Consider the following 15,255-nt stretch of genomic DNA (forward strand, 5'->3'; position numbering starts at 1 on the left):
CCTTCCCTGGTGGTCTAGTGGTTAGGATTCGGCGCTCTCACCGCCGCGGCCCGGGTTCGATTCCCGGTAAAGGAAATAGTCTATGCTCCTTGTTTAGTTGTGCATCCTGTCACTATGAATTTAGTAGGTTGTTGCACATATGTACCACTTCAAATTGCAAACTGATTTGCCCTGCAGTGTCCTTCCCAGGTGTTCTAGTGGTGCACCAGACCCTCCTGCAGCAAAGCACCCCCAACATGATGCTGTGCTTCACGGTTGGGATGTGTTCTTTGGCTTGCGAGCCCTTTTCGATATAGGACTCGTTTGCCTGTGGATATAGACCATTTTGTACCTGTTTCCTCCAGCATCTTCACAAGGTCCTTTGCTGTAGTTCTGGGATGGATTTGCACTTTTCGACCCAAAGTACGTTCATCTCTAGGAGACAGAACGCGTCTCCTTCCTGAGCGGTATGACGCCTGCGTGGTCCCATGGTGTTTATACTTGCGTACTATTGTTTCTACAGATGAGCGAGGTACCTTCAGGCGTTTGGAAATTGCTCCCAAGGATGAACCAGATTTGTGGAGGTCTACATTTTTTTTCTGAGGTCTTGGCTGATTTCCTTTGGTTTTCCCATGGAGTCAAGCAAAGAGGCACTGAGTTTGAAGGTAGGCCTTGAAATACATCTACAGGTACACCTCCAATTGACTCAAAGGATGTCAATTAGCCTATCAGAAGCTTCTAAAGCCATGACATCATTTTCGGGAATTTTCCAAACTGTTTAAAGGCACAGCCAACTTAGTGTATGTAAACTTCTGACCCACTGGATTTGTGATACACTGAATTATAAGTGAAATAATCGGTCTGTAAACAATTGTTGGAAAAATTACTTGTGTCATGCACAAAGTAGATGTCCTAACCGACTGCCAAAACTATAGTTTGTTAACAAGAAATGTGTGGAGGGGTTGACAAACAGGTTTTAATGACTCCAGCCTAAGTGGATGGAAACTTACGACTTCAACTGTATGTACCAGCTCACACTGGGAACCGATTTTCACTCTAGTACCCTTCCCTGGTGGTCTAGTGGTTAGGATTCGGCGCTCTCACCGCCCTGTCACTATGAATTTAGTAGGTTGTTGCACATATGTACCACTTCAAATTGCAAACTGATTTGCCCTGCAGTGTCCTTCCCAGGTGTTCTAGTGGTGCACCAGACCCTCCTGCAGCAAAGCACCCCCAACATGATGCTGTGCTTCACGGTTGGGATGTGTTCTTTGGCTTGCGAGCCCTTTTCGATATAGGACTCGTTTGCCTGTGGATATAGACCATTTTGTACCTGTTTCCTCCAGCATCTTCACAAGGTCCTTTGCTGTAGTTCTGGGATGGATTTGCACTTTTCGACCCAAAGTACGTTCATCTCTAGGAGACAGAACGCGTCTCCTTCCTGAGCGGTATGACGCCTGCGTGGTCCCATGGTGTTTATACTTGCGTACTATTGTTTCTACAGATGAGCGAGGTACCTTCAGGCGTTTGGAAATTGCTCCCAAGGATGAACCAGATTTGTGGAGGTCTACATTTTTTTTCTGAGGTCTTGGCTGATTTCCTTTGGTTTTCCCATGGAGTCAAGCAAAGAGGCACTGAGTTTGAAGGTAGGCCTTGAAATACATCTACAGGTACACCTCCAATTGACTCAAAGGATGTCAATTAGCCTATCAGAAGCTTCTAAAGCCATGACATCATTTTCGGGAATTTTCCAAACTGTTTAAAGGCACAGCCAACTTAGTGTATGTAAACTTCTGACCCACTGGATTTGTGATACACTGAATTATAAGTGAAATAATCGGTCTGTAAACAATTGTTGGAAAAATTACTTGTGTCATGCACAAAGTAGATGTCCTAACCGACTGCCAAAACTATAGTTTGTTAACAAGAAATGTGTGGAGGGGTTGACAAACAGGTTTTAATGACTCCAGCCTAAGTGGATGGAAACTTACGACTTCAACTGTATGTACCAGCTCACACTGGGAACCGATTTTCACTCTAGTACCCTTCCCTGGTGGTCTAGTGGTTAGGATTCGGCGCTCTCACCGCCGCGGCCCGGGTTCGATTCCCGGTCAGGGAACTACTCTTTTGCTACATGTTTACTTGTGCAACCTGTCACTATGAATATGGAAGGTTATCGCACATATGTACCAGCTCACACTGGGAACCGATTTGCACTCTAGTACCCTTCCCTGGTGGTCTAGTGGTTAGGATTCGGCGCTCTCACCGCCGCGGCCCGGGTTCGATTCCCGGTAAAGGAAATAGTCTATAGTCTATGCTCCTTGTTTAGTTGTGCATCCTGTCACTATGAATTTAGTAGGTTGTTGCACATATGTACCACTTCAAATTGCAAACTGATTTGCCCTGCAGTGTCCTTCCCAGGTGTTCTAGTGGTGCACCAGACCCTCCTGCAGCAAAGCACCCCCAACATGATGCTGTGCTTCACGGTTGGGATGTGTTCTTTGGCTTGCGAGCCCTTTTCGATATAGGACTCGTTTGCCTGTGGATATAGACCATTTTGTACCTGTTTCCTCCAGCATCTTCACAAGGTCCTTTGCTGTAGTTCTGGGATGGATTTGCACTTTTCGACCCAAAGTACGTTCATCTCTAGGAGACAGAACGCGTCTCCTTCCTGAGCGGTATGACGCCTGCGTGGTCCCATGGTGTTTATACTTGCGTACTATTGTTTCTACAGATGAGCGAGGTACCTTCAGGCGTTTGGAAATTGCTCCCAAGGATGAACCAGATTTGTGGAGGTCTACATTTTTTTTTTGAGGTCTTGGCTGATTTCCTTTGGTTTTCCCATGGAGTCAAGCAAAGAGGCACTGAGTTTGAAGGTAGGCCTTGAAATACATCTACAGGTACACCTCCAATTGACTCAAAGGATGTCAATTAGCCTATCAGAAGCTTCTAAAGCCATGACATCATTTTCGGGAATTTTCCAAACTGTTTAAAGGCACAGCCAACTTAGTGTATGTAAACTTCTGACCCACTGGATTTGTGATACACTGAATTATAAGTGAAATAATCGGTCTGTAAACAATTGTTGGAAAAATTACTTGTGTCATGCACAAAGTAGATGTCCTAACCGACTGCCAAAACTATAGTTTGTTAACAAGAAATGTGTGGAGGGGTTGACAAACAGGTTTTAATGACTCCAGCCTAAGTGGATGGAAACTTACGACTTCAACTGTATGTACCAGCTCACACTGGGAACCGATTTTCACTCTAGTACCCTTCCCTGGTGGTCTAGTGGTTAGGATTCGGCGCTCTCACCGCCGTGGCCCGGGTTCGATTCCGGGTCAGGGAACTACTCTTTTGCTACATGTTTACTTGTGCAACCTGTCACTATGAATATGGAAGGTTATCGCACATATGTACCAGCTCACACTGGGAACCGATTTGCACTCTAGTACCCTTCCCTGGTGGTCTAGTGGTTAGGATTCGGCGCTCTCACCGCCGTGGCCCGGGTTCGATTCCCGGTAAAGGAAATAGTCTATGCTCCTTGTTTAGTTGTGCATCCTGTCACTATGAATTTAGTAGGTTGTTGCACATATGTACCACTTCAAATTGCAAACTGATTTGCCCTGCAGTGTCCTTCCCAGGTGTTCTAGTGGTGCACCAGACCCTCCTGCAGCAAAGCACCCCCAACATGATGCTGTGCTTCACGGTTGGGATGTGTTCTTTGGCTTGCGAGCCCTTTTCGATATAGGACTCGTTTGCCTGTGGATATAGACCATTTTGTACCTGTTTCCTCCAGCATCTTCACAAGGTCCTTTGCTGTAGTTCTGGGATGGATTTGCACTTTTCGACCCAAAGTACGTTCATCTCTAGGAGACAGAACGCGTCTCCTTCCTGAGCGGTATGACGCCTGCGTGGTCCCATGGTGTTTATACTTGCGTACTATTGTTTCTACAGATGAGCGAGGTACCTTCAGGCGTTTGGAAATTGCTCCCAAGGATGAACCAGATTTGTGGAGGTCTACATTTTTTTTCTGAGGTCTTGGCTGATTTCCTTTGGTTTTCCCATGGAGTCAAGCAAAGAGGCACTGAGTTTGAAGGTAGGCCTTGAAATACATCTACAGGTACACCTCCAATTGACTCAAAGGATGTCAATTAGCCTATCAGAAGCTTCTAAAGCCATGACATCATTTTCGGGAATTTTCCAAACTGTTTAAAGGCACAGCCAACTTAGTGTATGTAAACTTCTGACCCACTGGATTTGTGATACACTGAATTATAAGTGAAATAATCGGTCTGTAAACAATTGTTGGAAAAATTACTTGTGTCATGCACAAAGTAGATGTCCTAACCGACTGCCAAAACTATAGTTTGTTAACAAGAAATGTGTGGAGGGGTTGACAAACAGGTTTTAATGACTCCAGCCTAAGTGGATGGAAACTTACGACTTCAACTGTATGTACCAGCTCACACTGGGAACCGATTTTCACTCTAGTACCCTTCCCTGGTGGTCTAGTGGTTAGGATTCGGCGCTCTCACCGCCCTGTCACTATGAATTTAGTAGGTTGTTGCACATATGTACCACTTCAAATTGCAAACTGATTTGCCCTGCAGTGTCCTTCCCAGGTGTTCTAGTGGTGCACCAGACCCTCCTGCAGCAAAGCACCCCCAACATGATGCTGTGCTTCACGGTTGGGATGTGTTCTTTGGCTTGCGAGCCCTTTTCGATATAGGACTCGTTTGCCTGTGGATATAGACCATTTTGTACCTGTTTCCTCCAGCATCTTCACAAGGTCCTTTGCTGTAGTTCTGGGATGGATTTGCACTTTTCGACCCAAAGTACGTTCATCTCTAGGAGACAGAACGCGTCTCCTTCCTGAGCGGTATGACGCCTGCGTGGTCCCATGGTGTTTATACTTGCGTACTATTGTTTCTACAGATGAGCGAGGTACCTTCAGGCGTTTGGAAATTGCTCCCAAGGATGAACCAGATTTGTGGAGGTCTACATTTTTTTTCTGAGGTCTTGGCTGATTTCCTTTGGTTTTCCCATGGAGTCAAGCAAAGAGGCACTGAGTTTGAAGGTAGGCCTTGAAATACATCTACAGGTACACCTCCAATTGACTCAAAGGATGTCAATTAGCCGATCAGAAGCTTCTAAAGCCATGACATCATTTTCGGGAATTTTCCAAACTGTTTAAAGGCACAGCCAACTTAGTGTATGTAAACTTCTGACCCACTGGATTTGTGATACACTGAATTATAAGTGAAATAATCGGTCTGTAAACAATTGTTGGAAAAATTACTTGTGTCATGCACAAAGTAGATGTCCTAACCGACTGCCAAAACTATAGTTTGTTAACAAGAAATGTGTGGAGGGGTTGACAAACAGGTTTTAATGACTCCAGCCTAAGTGGATGGAAACTTACGACTTCAACTGTATGTACCAGCTCACACTGGGAACCGATTTTCACTCTAGTACCCTTCCCTGGTGGTCTAGTGGTTAGGATTCGGCGTTCTCACCGCCGCGGCCCGGGTTCGATTCCTGGTCAGGGAACTCCTCTTTTGCTACATGTTTACTTGTGCAACCTGTCACTATGAATATAGAAGGTTATCGCACATATGTACCAGCTCACACTGGGAACCGATTTGCACTCTAGTACCCTTCCCTGGTGGTCTAGTGGTTAGGATTCGGCGCTCTCACCGCCGCGGCCCGGGTTCGATTCCCGGTCAGGGAACTACTCTTTTGCTACATGTTTACTTGTGCAACCTGTCACTATGAATATGGAAGGTTATCGCACATATGTACCAGCTCACACTGGGAACCGATTTGCACTCTAGTACCCTTCCCTGGTGGTCTAGTGGTTAGGATTCGGCGCTCTCACCGCCGCGGCCCGGGTTCGATTCCCGGTAAAGGAAATAGTCTATGCTCCTTGTTTAGTTGTGCATCCTGTCACTATGAATTTAGTAGGTTGTTGCACATATGTACCACTTCAAATTGCAAACTGATTTGCCCTGCAGTGTCCTTCCCAGGTGTTCTAGTGGTGCACCAGACCCTCCTGCAGCAAAGCACCCCCAACATGATGCTGTGCTTCACGGTTGGGATGTGTTCTTTGGCTTGCGAGCCCTTTTCGATATAGGACTCGTTTGCCTGTGGATATAGACCATTTTGTACCTGTTTCCTCCAGCATCTTCACAAGGTCCTTTGCTGTAGTTCTGGGATGGATTTGCACTTTTCGACCCAAAGTACGTTCATCTCTAGGAGACAGAACGCGTCTCCTTCCTGAGCGGTATGACGCCTGCGTGGTCCCATGGTGTTTATACTTGCGTACTATTGTTTCTACAGATGAGCGAGGTACCTTCAGGCGTTTGGAAATTGCTCCCAAGGATGAACCAGATTTGTGGAGGTCTACATTTTTTTTCTGAGGTCTTGGCTGATTTCCTTTGGTTTTCCCATGGAGTCAAGCAAAGAGGCACTGAGTTTGAAGGTAGGCCTTGAAATACATCTACAGGTACACCTCCAATTGACTCAAAGGATGTCAATTAGCCTATCAGAAGCTTCTAAAGCCATGACATCATTTTCGGGAATTTTCCAAACTGTTTAAAGGCACAGCCAACTTAGTGTATGTAAACTTCTGACCCACTGGATTTGTGATACACTGAATTATAAGTGAAATAATCGGTCTGTAAACAATTGTTGGAAAAATTACTTGTGTCATGCACAAAGTAGATGTCCTAACCGACTGCCAAAACTATAGTTTGTTAACAAGAAATGTGTGGAGGGGTTGACAAACAGGTTTTAATGACTCCAGCCTAAGTGGATGGAAACTTACGACTTCAACTGTATGTACCAGCTCACACTGGGAACCGATTTTCACTCTAGTACCCTTCCCTGGTGGTCTAGTGGTTAGGATTCGGCGCTCTCACCGCCGCGGCCCGGGTTCGATTCCCGGTCAGGGAACTACTCTTTTGCTACATGTTTACTTGTGCAACCTGTCAATATGAATATGGAAGGTTATCGCACATATGTACCAGCTCACACTGGGAACCGATTTGCACTCTAGTACCCTTCCCTGGTGGTCTAGTGGTTAGGATTCGGCGCTCTCACCGCCGCGGCCCGGGTTCGATTCCCGGTAAAGGAAATAGTCTATGCTCCTTGTTTAGTTGTGCATCCTGTCACTATGAATTTAGTAGGTTGTTGCACATATGTACCACTTCAAATTGCAAACTGATTTGCCCTGCAGTGTCCTTCCCAGGTGTTCTAGTGGTGCACCAGACCCTCCTGCAGCAAAGCACCCCCAACATGATGCTGTGCTTCACTGTTGGGATGTGTTCTTTGGCTTGCGAGCCCTTTTCGATATAGGACTCGTTTGCCTGTGGATATAGACCATTTTGTACCTGTTTCCTCCAGCATCTTCACAAGGTCCTTTGCTGTAGTTCTGGGATGGATTTGCACTTTTCGACCCAAAGTACGTTCATCTCTAGGAGACAGAACGCGTCTCCTTCCTGAGCGGTATGACGCCTGCGTGGTCCCATGGTGTTTATACTTGCGTACTATTGTTTCTACAGATGAGCGAGGTACCTTCAGGCGTTTGGAAATTGCTCCCAAGGATGAACCAGATTTGTGGAGGTCTACATTTTTTTTCTGAGGTCTTGGCTGATTTCCTTTGGTTTTCCCATGGAGTCAAGCAAAGAGGCACTGAGTTTGAAGGTAGGCCTTGAAATACATCTACAGGTACACCTCCAATTGACTCAAAGGATGTCAATTAGCCTATCAGAAGCTTCTAAAGCCATGACATCATTTTCGGGAATTTTCCAAACTGTTTAAAGGCACAGCCAACTTAGTGTATGTAAACTTCTGACCCACTGGATTTGTGATACACTGAATTATAAGTGAAATAATCGGTCTGTAAACAATTGTTGGAAAAATTACTTGTGTCATGCACAAAGTAGATGTCCTAACCGACTGCCAAAACTATAGTTTGTTAACAAGAAATGTGTGGAGGGGTTGACAAACAGGTTTTAATGACTCCAGCCTAAGTGGATGGAAACTTACGACTTCAACTGTATGTACCAGCTCACACTGGGAACCGATTTTCACTCTAGTACCCTTCCCTGGTGGTTTAGTGGTTAGGATTCGGCGCTCTCACCGCCGCGGCCCGGGTTCGATTCCCGGTCAGGGAACTACTCTTTTGCTACATGTTTACTTGTGCAACCTGTCACTATGAATATGGAAGGTTATCGCACATATGTACCAGCTCACACTGGGAACCGATTTGCACTCTAGTACCCTTCCCTGGTGGTCTAGTGGTTAGGATTCGGCGCTCTCACCGCCGCGGCCCGGGTTCGATTCCCGGTAGTCTATGCTCCTTGTTTAGTTGTGCATCCTGTCACTATGAATTTAGTAGGTTGTTGCACATATGTACCACTTCAAATTGCAAACTGATTTGCCCTGCAGTGTCCTTCCCAGGTGTTCTAGTGGTGCACCAGACCCTCCTGCAGCAAAGCACCCCCAACATGATGCTGTGCTTCACGGTTGGGATGTGTTCTTTGGCTTGCGAGCCCTTTTCGATATAGGACTCGTTTGCCTGTGGATATAGACCATTTTGTACCTGTTTCCTCCAGCATCTTCACAAGGTCCTTTGCTGTAGTTCTGGGATGGATTTGCACTTTTCGACCCAAAGTACGTTCATCTCTAGGAGACAGAACGCGTCTCCTTCCTGAGCGGTATGACGCCTGCGTGGTCCCATGGTGTTTATACTTGCGTACTATTGTTTCTACAGATGAGCGAGGTACCTTCAGGCGTTTGGAAATTGCTCCCAAGGATGAACCAGATTTGTGGAGGTCTACATTTTTTTTCTGAGGTCTTGGCTGATTTCCTTTGGTTTTCCCATGGAGTCAAGCAAAGAGGCACTGAGTTTGAAGGTAGGCCTTGAAATACATCTACAGGTACACCTCCAATTGACTCAAAGGATGTCAATTAGCCTATCAGAAGCTTCTAAAGCCATGACATCATTTTCGGGAATTTTCCAAACTGTTTAAAGGCACAGCCAACTTAGTGTATGTAAACTTCTGACCCACTGGATTTGTGATACACTGAATTATAAGTGAAATAATCGGTCTGTAAACAATTGTTGGAAAAATTACTTGTGTCATGCACAAAGTAGATGTCCTAACCGACTGCCAAAACTATAGTTTGTTAACAAGAAATGTGTGGAGGGGTTGACAAACAGGTTTTAATGACTCCAGCCTAAGTGGATGGAAACTTACGACTTCAACTGTATGTACCAGCTCACACTGGGAACCGATTTTCACTCTAGTACCCTTCCCTGGTGGTCTAGTGGTTAGGATTCGGCGCTCTCACCGCCGCGGCCCGGGTTCGATTCCCGGTCAGGGAACTACTCTTTTGCTACATGTTTACTTGTGCAACCTGTCACTATGAATATGGAAGGTTATCGCACATATGTACCAGCTCACACTGGGAACCGATTTGCACTCTAGTACCCTTCCCTGGTGGTCTAGTGGTTAGGATTCGGCGCTCTCACCGCCGCGGCCCGGGTTCGATTCCCGGTAGTCTATGCTCCTTGTTTAGTTGTGCATCCTGTCACTATGAATTTAGTAGGTTGTTGCACATATGTACCACTTCAAATTGCAAACTGATTTGCCCTGCAGTGTCCTTCCCAGGTGTTCTAGTGGTGCACCAGACCCTCCTGCAGCAAAGCACCCCCAACATGATGCTGTGCTTCACGGTTGGGATGTGTTCTTTGGCTTGCGAGCCCTTTTCGATATAGGACTCGTTTGCCTGTGGATATAGACCATTTTGTACCTGTTTCCTCCAGCATCTTCACAAGGTCCTTTGCTGTAGTTCTGGGATGGATTTGCACTTTTCGACCCAAAGTACGTTCATCTCTAGGAGACAGAACGCGTCTCCTTCCTGAGCGGTATGACGCCTGCGTGGTCCCATGGTGTTTATACTTGCGTACTATTGTTTCTACAGATGAGCGAGGTACCTTCAGGCGTTTGGAAATTGCTCCCAAGGATGAACCAGATTTGTGGAGGTCTACATTTTTTTTCTGAGGTCTTGGCTGATTTCCTTTGGTTTTCCCATGGAGTCAAGCAAAGAGGCACTGAGTTTGAAGGTAGGCCTTGAAATACATCTACAGGTACACCTCCAATTGACTCAAAGGATGTCAATTAGCCTATCAGAAGCTTCTAAAGCCATGACATCATTTTCGGGAATTTTCCAAACTGTTTAAAGGCACAGCCAACTTAGTGTATGTAAACTTCTGACCCACTGGATTTGTGATACACTGAATTATAAGTGAAATAATCGGTCTGTAAACAATTGTTGGAAAAATTACTTGTGTCATGCACAAAGTAGATGTCCTAACCGACTGCCAAAACTATAGTTTGTTAACAAGAAATGTGTGGAGGGGTTGACAAACAGGTTTTAATGACTCCAGCCTAAGTGGATGGAAACTTACGACTTCAACTGTATGTACCAGCTCACACTGGGAACCGATTTTCACTCTAGTACCCTTCCCTGGTGGTCTAGTGGTTAGGATTCGGCGCTCTCACCGCCGCGGCCCGGGTTCGATTCCCGGTCAGGGAACTACTCTTTTGCTACATGTTTACTTGTGCAACCTGTCACTATGAATATGGAAGGTTATCGCACATATGTACCAGCTCACACTGGGAACCGATTTGCACTCTAGTACCCTTCCCTGGTGGTCTAGTGGTTAGGATTCGGCGCTCTCACCGCCGCGGCCCGGGTTCGATTCCCGGTAGTCTATGCTCCTTGTTTAGTTGTGCATCCTGTCACTATGAATTTAGTAGGTTGTTGCACATATGTACCACTTCAAATTGCAAACTGATTTGCCCTGCAGTGTCCTTCCCAGGTGTTCTAGTGGTGCACCAGACCCTCCTGCAGCAAAGCACCCCCAACATGATGCTGTGCTTCACGGTTGGGATGTGTTCTTTGGCTTGCGAGCCCTTTTCGATATAGGACTCGTTTGCCTGTGGATATAGACCATTTTGTACCTGTTTCCTCCAGCATCTTCACAAGGTCCTTTGCTGTAGTTCTGGGATGGATTTGCACTTTTCGACCCAAAGTACGTTCATCTCTAGGAGACAGAACGCGTCTCCTTCCTGAGCGGTATGACGCCTGCGTGGTCCCATGGTGTTTATACTTGCGTACTATTGTTTCTACAGATGAGCGAGGTACCTTCAGGCGTTTGGAAATTGCTCCCAAGGATGAACCAGATTTGTGGAGGTCTACATTTTTTTTCTGAGGTCTTGGCTGATTTCCTTTGGTTTTCCCATGGAGTCAAGCAAAGAGGCACTGAGTTTGAAGGTAGGCCTTGAAATACATCTACAGGTACACCTCCAATTGACTCAAAGGATGTCAATTAGCCTATCAGAAGCTTCTAAAGCCATGACATCATTTTCGGGAATTTTCCAAACTGTTTAAAGGCACAGCCAACTTAGTGTATGTAAACTTCTGACCCACTGGATTTGTGATACACTGAATTATAAGTGAAATAATCGGTCTGTAAACAATTGTTGGAAAAATTACTTGTGTCATGCACAAAGTAGATGTCCTAACCGACTGCCAAAACTATAGTTTGTTAACAAGAAATGTGTGGAGGGGTTGACAAACAGGTTTTAATGACTCCAGCCTAAGTGGATGGAAACTTACGACTTCAACTGTATGTACCAGCTCACACTGGGAACCGATTTTCACTCTAGTACCCTTCCCTGGTGGTCTAGTGGTTAGGATTCGGCGCTCTCACCGCCGCGGCCCGGGTTCGATTCCCGGTCAGGGAACTACTCTTTTGCTACATGTTTACTTGTGCAACCTGTCACTATGAATATGGAAGGTTATCGCACATATGTACCAGCTCACACTGGGAACCGATTTGCACTCTAGTACCCTTCCCTGGTGGTCTAGTGGTTAGGATTCGGCGCTCTCACCGCCGCGGCCCGGGTTCGATTCCCGGTAGTCTATGCTCCTTGTTTAGTTGTGCATCCTGTCACTATGAATTTAGTAGGTTGTTGCACATATGTACCACTTCAAATTGCAAACTGATTTGCCCTGCAGTGTCCTTCCCAGGTGTTCTAGTGGTGCACCAGACCCTCCTGCAGCAAAGCACCCCCAACATGATGCTGTGCTTCACGGTTGGGATGTGTTCTTTGGCTTGCGAGCCCTTTTCGATATAGGACTCGTTTGCCTGTGGATATAGACCATTTTGTACCTGTTTCCTCCAGCATCTTCACAAGGTCCTTTGCTGTAGTTCTGGGATGGATTTGCACTTTTCGACCCAAAGTACGTTCATCTCTAGGAGACAGAACGCGTCTCCTTCCTGAGCGGTATGACGCCTGCGTGGTCCCATGGTGTTTATACTTGCGTACTATTGTTTCTACAGATGAGCGAGGTACCTTCAGGCGTTTGGAAATTGCTCCCAAGGATGAACCAGATTTGTGGAGGTCTACATTTTTTTTCTGAGGTCTTGGCTGATTTCCTTTGGTTTTCCCATGGAGTCAAGCAAAGAGGCACTGAGTTTGAAGGTAGGCCTTGAAATACATCTACAGGTACACCTCCAATTGACTCAAAGGATGTCAATTAGCCTATCAGAAGCTTCTAAAGCCATGACATCATTTTCGGGAATTTTCCAAACTGTTTAAAGGCACAGCCAACTTAGTGTATGTAAACTTCTGACCCACTGGATTTGTGATACACTGAATTATAAGTGAAATAATCGGTCTGTAAACAATTGTTGGAAAAATTACTTGTGTCATGCACAAAGTAGATGTCCTAACCGACTGCCAAAACTATAGTTTGTTAACAAGAAATGTGTGGAGGGGTTGACAAACAGGTTTTAATGACTCCAGCCTAAGTGGATGGAAACTTACGACTTCAACTGTATGTACCAGCTCACACTGGGAACCGATTTTCACTCTAGTACCCTTCCCTGGTGGTCTAGTGGTTAGGATTCGGCGCTCTCACCGCCGCGGCCCGGGTTCGATTCCCGGTCAGGGAACTACTCTTTTGCTACATGTTTACTTGTGCAACCTGTCACTATGAATATGGAAGGTTATCGCACATATGTACCAGCTCACACTGGGAACCGATTTGCACTCTAGTACCCTTCCCTGGTGGTCTAGTGGTTAGGATTCGGCGCTCTCACCGCCGCGGCCCGGGTTCGATTCCCGGTAGTCTATGCTCCTTGTTTAGTTGTGCATCCTGTCACTATGAATTTAGTAGGTTGTTGCACATATGTACCACTTCAAATTGCAAACTGATTTGCCCTGCAGTGTCCTTCCCAGGTGTTCTAGTGGTGCACCAGACCCTCCTGCAGCAAAGCACCCCCAACATGATGCTGTGCTTCACGGTTGGGATGTGTTCTTTGGCTTGCGAGCCCTTTTCGATATAGGACTCGTTTGCCTGTGGATATAGACCATTTTGTACCTGTTTCCTCCAGCATCTTCACAAGGTCCTTTGCTGTAGTTCTGGGATGGATTTGCACTTTTCGACCCAAAGTACGTTCATCTCTAGGAGACAGAACGCGTCTCCTTCCTGAGCGGTATGACGCCTGCGTGGTCCCATGGTGTTTATACTTGCGTACTATTGTTTCTACAGATGAGCGAGGTACCTTCAGGCGTTTGGAAATTGCTCCCAAGGATGAACCAGATTTGTGGAGGTCTACATTTTTTTTCTGAGGTCTTGGCTGATTTCCTTTGGTTTTCCCATGGAGTCAAGCAAAGAGGCACTGAGTTTGAAGGTAGGCCTTGAAATACATCTACAGGTACACCTCCAATTGACTCAAAGGATGTCAATTAGCCTATCAGAAGCTTCTAAAGCCATGACATCATTTTCGGGAATTTTCCAAACTGTTTAAAGGCACAGCCAACTTAGTGTATGTAAACTTCTGACCCACTGGATTTGTGATACACTGAATTATAAGTGAAATAATCGGTCTGTAAACAATTGTTGGAAAAATTACTTGTGTCATGCACAAAGTAGATGTCCTAACCGACTGCCAAAACTATAGTTTGTTAACAAGAAATGTGTGGAGGGGTTGACAAACAGGTTTTAATGACTCCAGCCTAAGTGGATGGAAACTTACGACTTCAACTGTATGTACCAGCTCACACTGGGAACCGATTTTCACTCTAGTACCCTTCCCTGGTGGTCTAGTGGTTAGGATTCGGCGCTCTCACCGCCGCGGCCCGGGTTCGATTCCCGGTCAGGGAACTACTCTTTTGCTACATGTTTACTTGTGCAACCTGTCACTATGAATATGGAAGGTTATCGCACATATGTACCAGCTCACACTGGGAACCGATTTGCACTCTAGTACCCTTCCCTGGTGGTCTAGTGGTTAGGATTCGGCGCTCTCACCGCCGCGGCCCGGGTTCGATTCCCGGTAGTCTATGCTCCTTGTTTAGTTGTGCATCCTGTCACTATGAATTTAGTAGGTTGTTGCACATATGTACCACTTCAAATTGCAAACTGATTTGCCCTGCAGTGTCCTTCCCAGGTGTTCTAGTGGTGCACCAGACCCTCCTGCAGCAAAGCACCCCCAACATGATGCTGTGCTTCACGGTTGGGATGTGTTCTTTGGCTTGCGAGCCCTTTTCGATATAGGACTCGTTTGCCTGTGGATATAGACCATTTTGTACCTGTTTCCTCCAGCATCTTCACAAGGTCCTTTGCTGTAGTTCTGGGATGGATTTGCACTTTTCGACCCAAAGTACGTTCATCTCTAGGAGACAGAACGCGTCTCCTTCCTGAGCGGTATGACGCCTGCGTGGTCCCATGGTGTTTATACTTGCGTACTATTGTTTCTACAGATGAGCGAGGTACCTTCAGGCGTTTGGAAATTGCTCCCAAGGATGAACCAGATTTGTGGAGGTCTACATTTTTTTTCTGAGGTCTTGGCTGATTTCCTTTGGTTTTCCCATGGAGTCAAGCAAAGAGGCACTGAGTTTGAAGGTAGGCCTTGAAATACATCTACAGGTACACCTCCAATTGACTCAAAGGATGTCAATTAGCCTATCAGAAGCTTCTAAAGCCATGACATCATTTTCGGGAATTTTCCAAACTGTTTAAAGGCACAGCCAACTTAGTGTATGTAAACTTCTGACCCACTGGATTTGTGATACACTGAATTATAAGTGAAATAATCGGTCTGTAAACAATTGTTGGAAAAATTACTTGTGTCATGCACAAAGTAGATGTCCTAACCGACTGCCAAAACTATAGTTTGTTAACAAGAAA

General features: G+C 45.9%; 16 non-coding genes across 16 annotated transcripts; all 16 read left to right on the forward strand.

The window, feature by feature from the left end:
* Nucleotides 1-3: 3 nt before the first annotated feature.
* trnae-cuc lies at nt 4-75 on the forward strand. Its single transcript has one exon. It is a non-coding gene; the product is annotated as a tRNA-Glu (tRNA).
* A 1,951-nt stretch (nt 76-2,026) lies between these two features.
* On the forward strand, nt 2,027-2,098 carry trnae-cuc. The gene has a single exon. It is a non-coding gene; the product is annotated as a tRNA-Glu (tRNA).
* A 109-nt stretch (nt 2,099-2,207) lies between these two features.
* trnae-cuc lies at nt 2,208-2,279 on the forward strand. Its single transcript has one exon. It is a non-coding gene; the product is annotated as a tRNA-Glu (tRNA).
* Nucleotides 2,280-3,256: 977 nt separating this feature from the next.
* trnae-cuc lies at nt 3,257-3,328 on the forward strand. The gene has a single exon. It is a non-coding gene; the product is annotated as a tRNA-Glu (tRNA).
* A 109-nt stretch (nt 3,329-3,437) lies between these two features.
* On the forward strand, nt 3,438-3,509 carry trnae-cuc. Its single transcript has one exon. It is a non-coding gene; the product is annotated as a tRNA-Glu (tRNA).
* A 1,951-nt stretch (nt 3,510-5,460) lies between these two features.
* On the forward strand, nt 5,461-5,532 carry trnae-cuc. Its single transcript has one exon. It is a non-coding gene; the product is annotated as a tRNA-Glu (tRNA).
* Nucleotides 5,533-5,641: 109 nt separating this feature from the next.
* trnae-cuc lies at nt 5,642-5,713 on the forward strand. Its single transcript has one exon. It is a non-coding gene; the product is annotated as a tRNA-Glu (tRNA).
* A 109-nt stretch (nt 5,714-5,822) lies between these two features.
* Nucleotides 5,823-5,894, forward strand: trnae-cuc. The gene has a single exon. It is a non-coding gene; the product is annotated as a tRNA-Glu (tRNA).
* Nucleotides 5,895-6,864: 970 nt separating this feature from the next.
* Nucleotides 6,865-6,936, forward strand: trnae-cuc. Its single transcript has one exon. It is a non-coding gene; the product is annotated as a tRNA-Glu (tRNA).
* A 109-nt stretch (nt 6,937-7,045) lies between these two features.
* Nucleotides 7,046-7,117, forward strand: trnae-cuc. The gene has a single exon. It is a non-coding gene; the product is annotated as a tRNA-Glu (tRNA).
* A 970-nt stretch (nt 7,118-8,087) lies between these two features.
* On the forward strand, nt 8,088-8,159 carry trnae-cuc. The gene has a single exon. It is a non-coding gene; the product is annotated as a tRNA-Glu (tRNA).
* A 1,142-nt stretch (nt 8,160-9,301) lies between these two features.
* Nucleotides 9,302-9,373, forward strand: trnae-cuc. The gene has a single exon. It is a non-coding gene; the product is annotated as a tRNA-Glu (tRNA).
* Nucleotides 9,374-10,515: 1,142 nt separating this feature from the next.
* trnae-cuc lies at nt 10,516-10,587 on the forward strand. The gene has a single exon. It is a non-coding gene; the product is annotated as a tRNA-Glu (tRNA).
* A 1,142-nt stretch (nt 10,588-11,729) lies between these two features.
* trnae-cuc lies at nt 11,730-11,801 on the forward strand. The gene has a single exon. It is a non-coding gene; the product is annotated as a tRNA-Glu (tRNA).
* Nucleotides 11,802-12,943: 1,142 nt separating this feature from the next.
* trnae-cuc lies at nt 12,944-13,015 on the forward strand. Its single transcript has one exon. It is a non-coding gene; the product is annotated as a tRNA-Glu (tRNA).
* Nucleotides 13,016-14,157: 1,142 nt separating this feature from the next.
* On the forward strand, nt 14,158-14,229 carry trnae-cuc. Its single transcript has one exon. It is a non-coding gene; the product is annotated as a tRNA-Glu (tRNA).
* The last annotated feature ends 1,026 nt before the right edge of the window (nt 14,230-15,255 follow it).

Source organism: Oncorhynchus mykiss, chromosome 19, assembly GCF_013265735.2.
Source record: "Oncorhynchus mykiss isolate Arlee chromosome 19, USDA_OmykA_1.1, whole genome shotgun sequence".
Taxonomy (NCBI): Eukaryota; Metazoa; Chordata; class Actinopteri; order Salmoniformes; family Salmonidae; genus Oncorhynchus; species Oncorhynchus mykiss.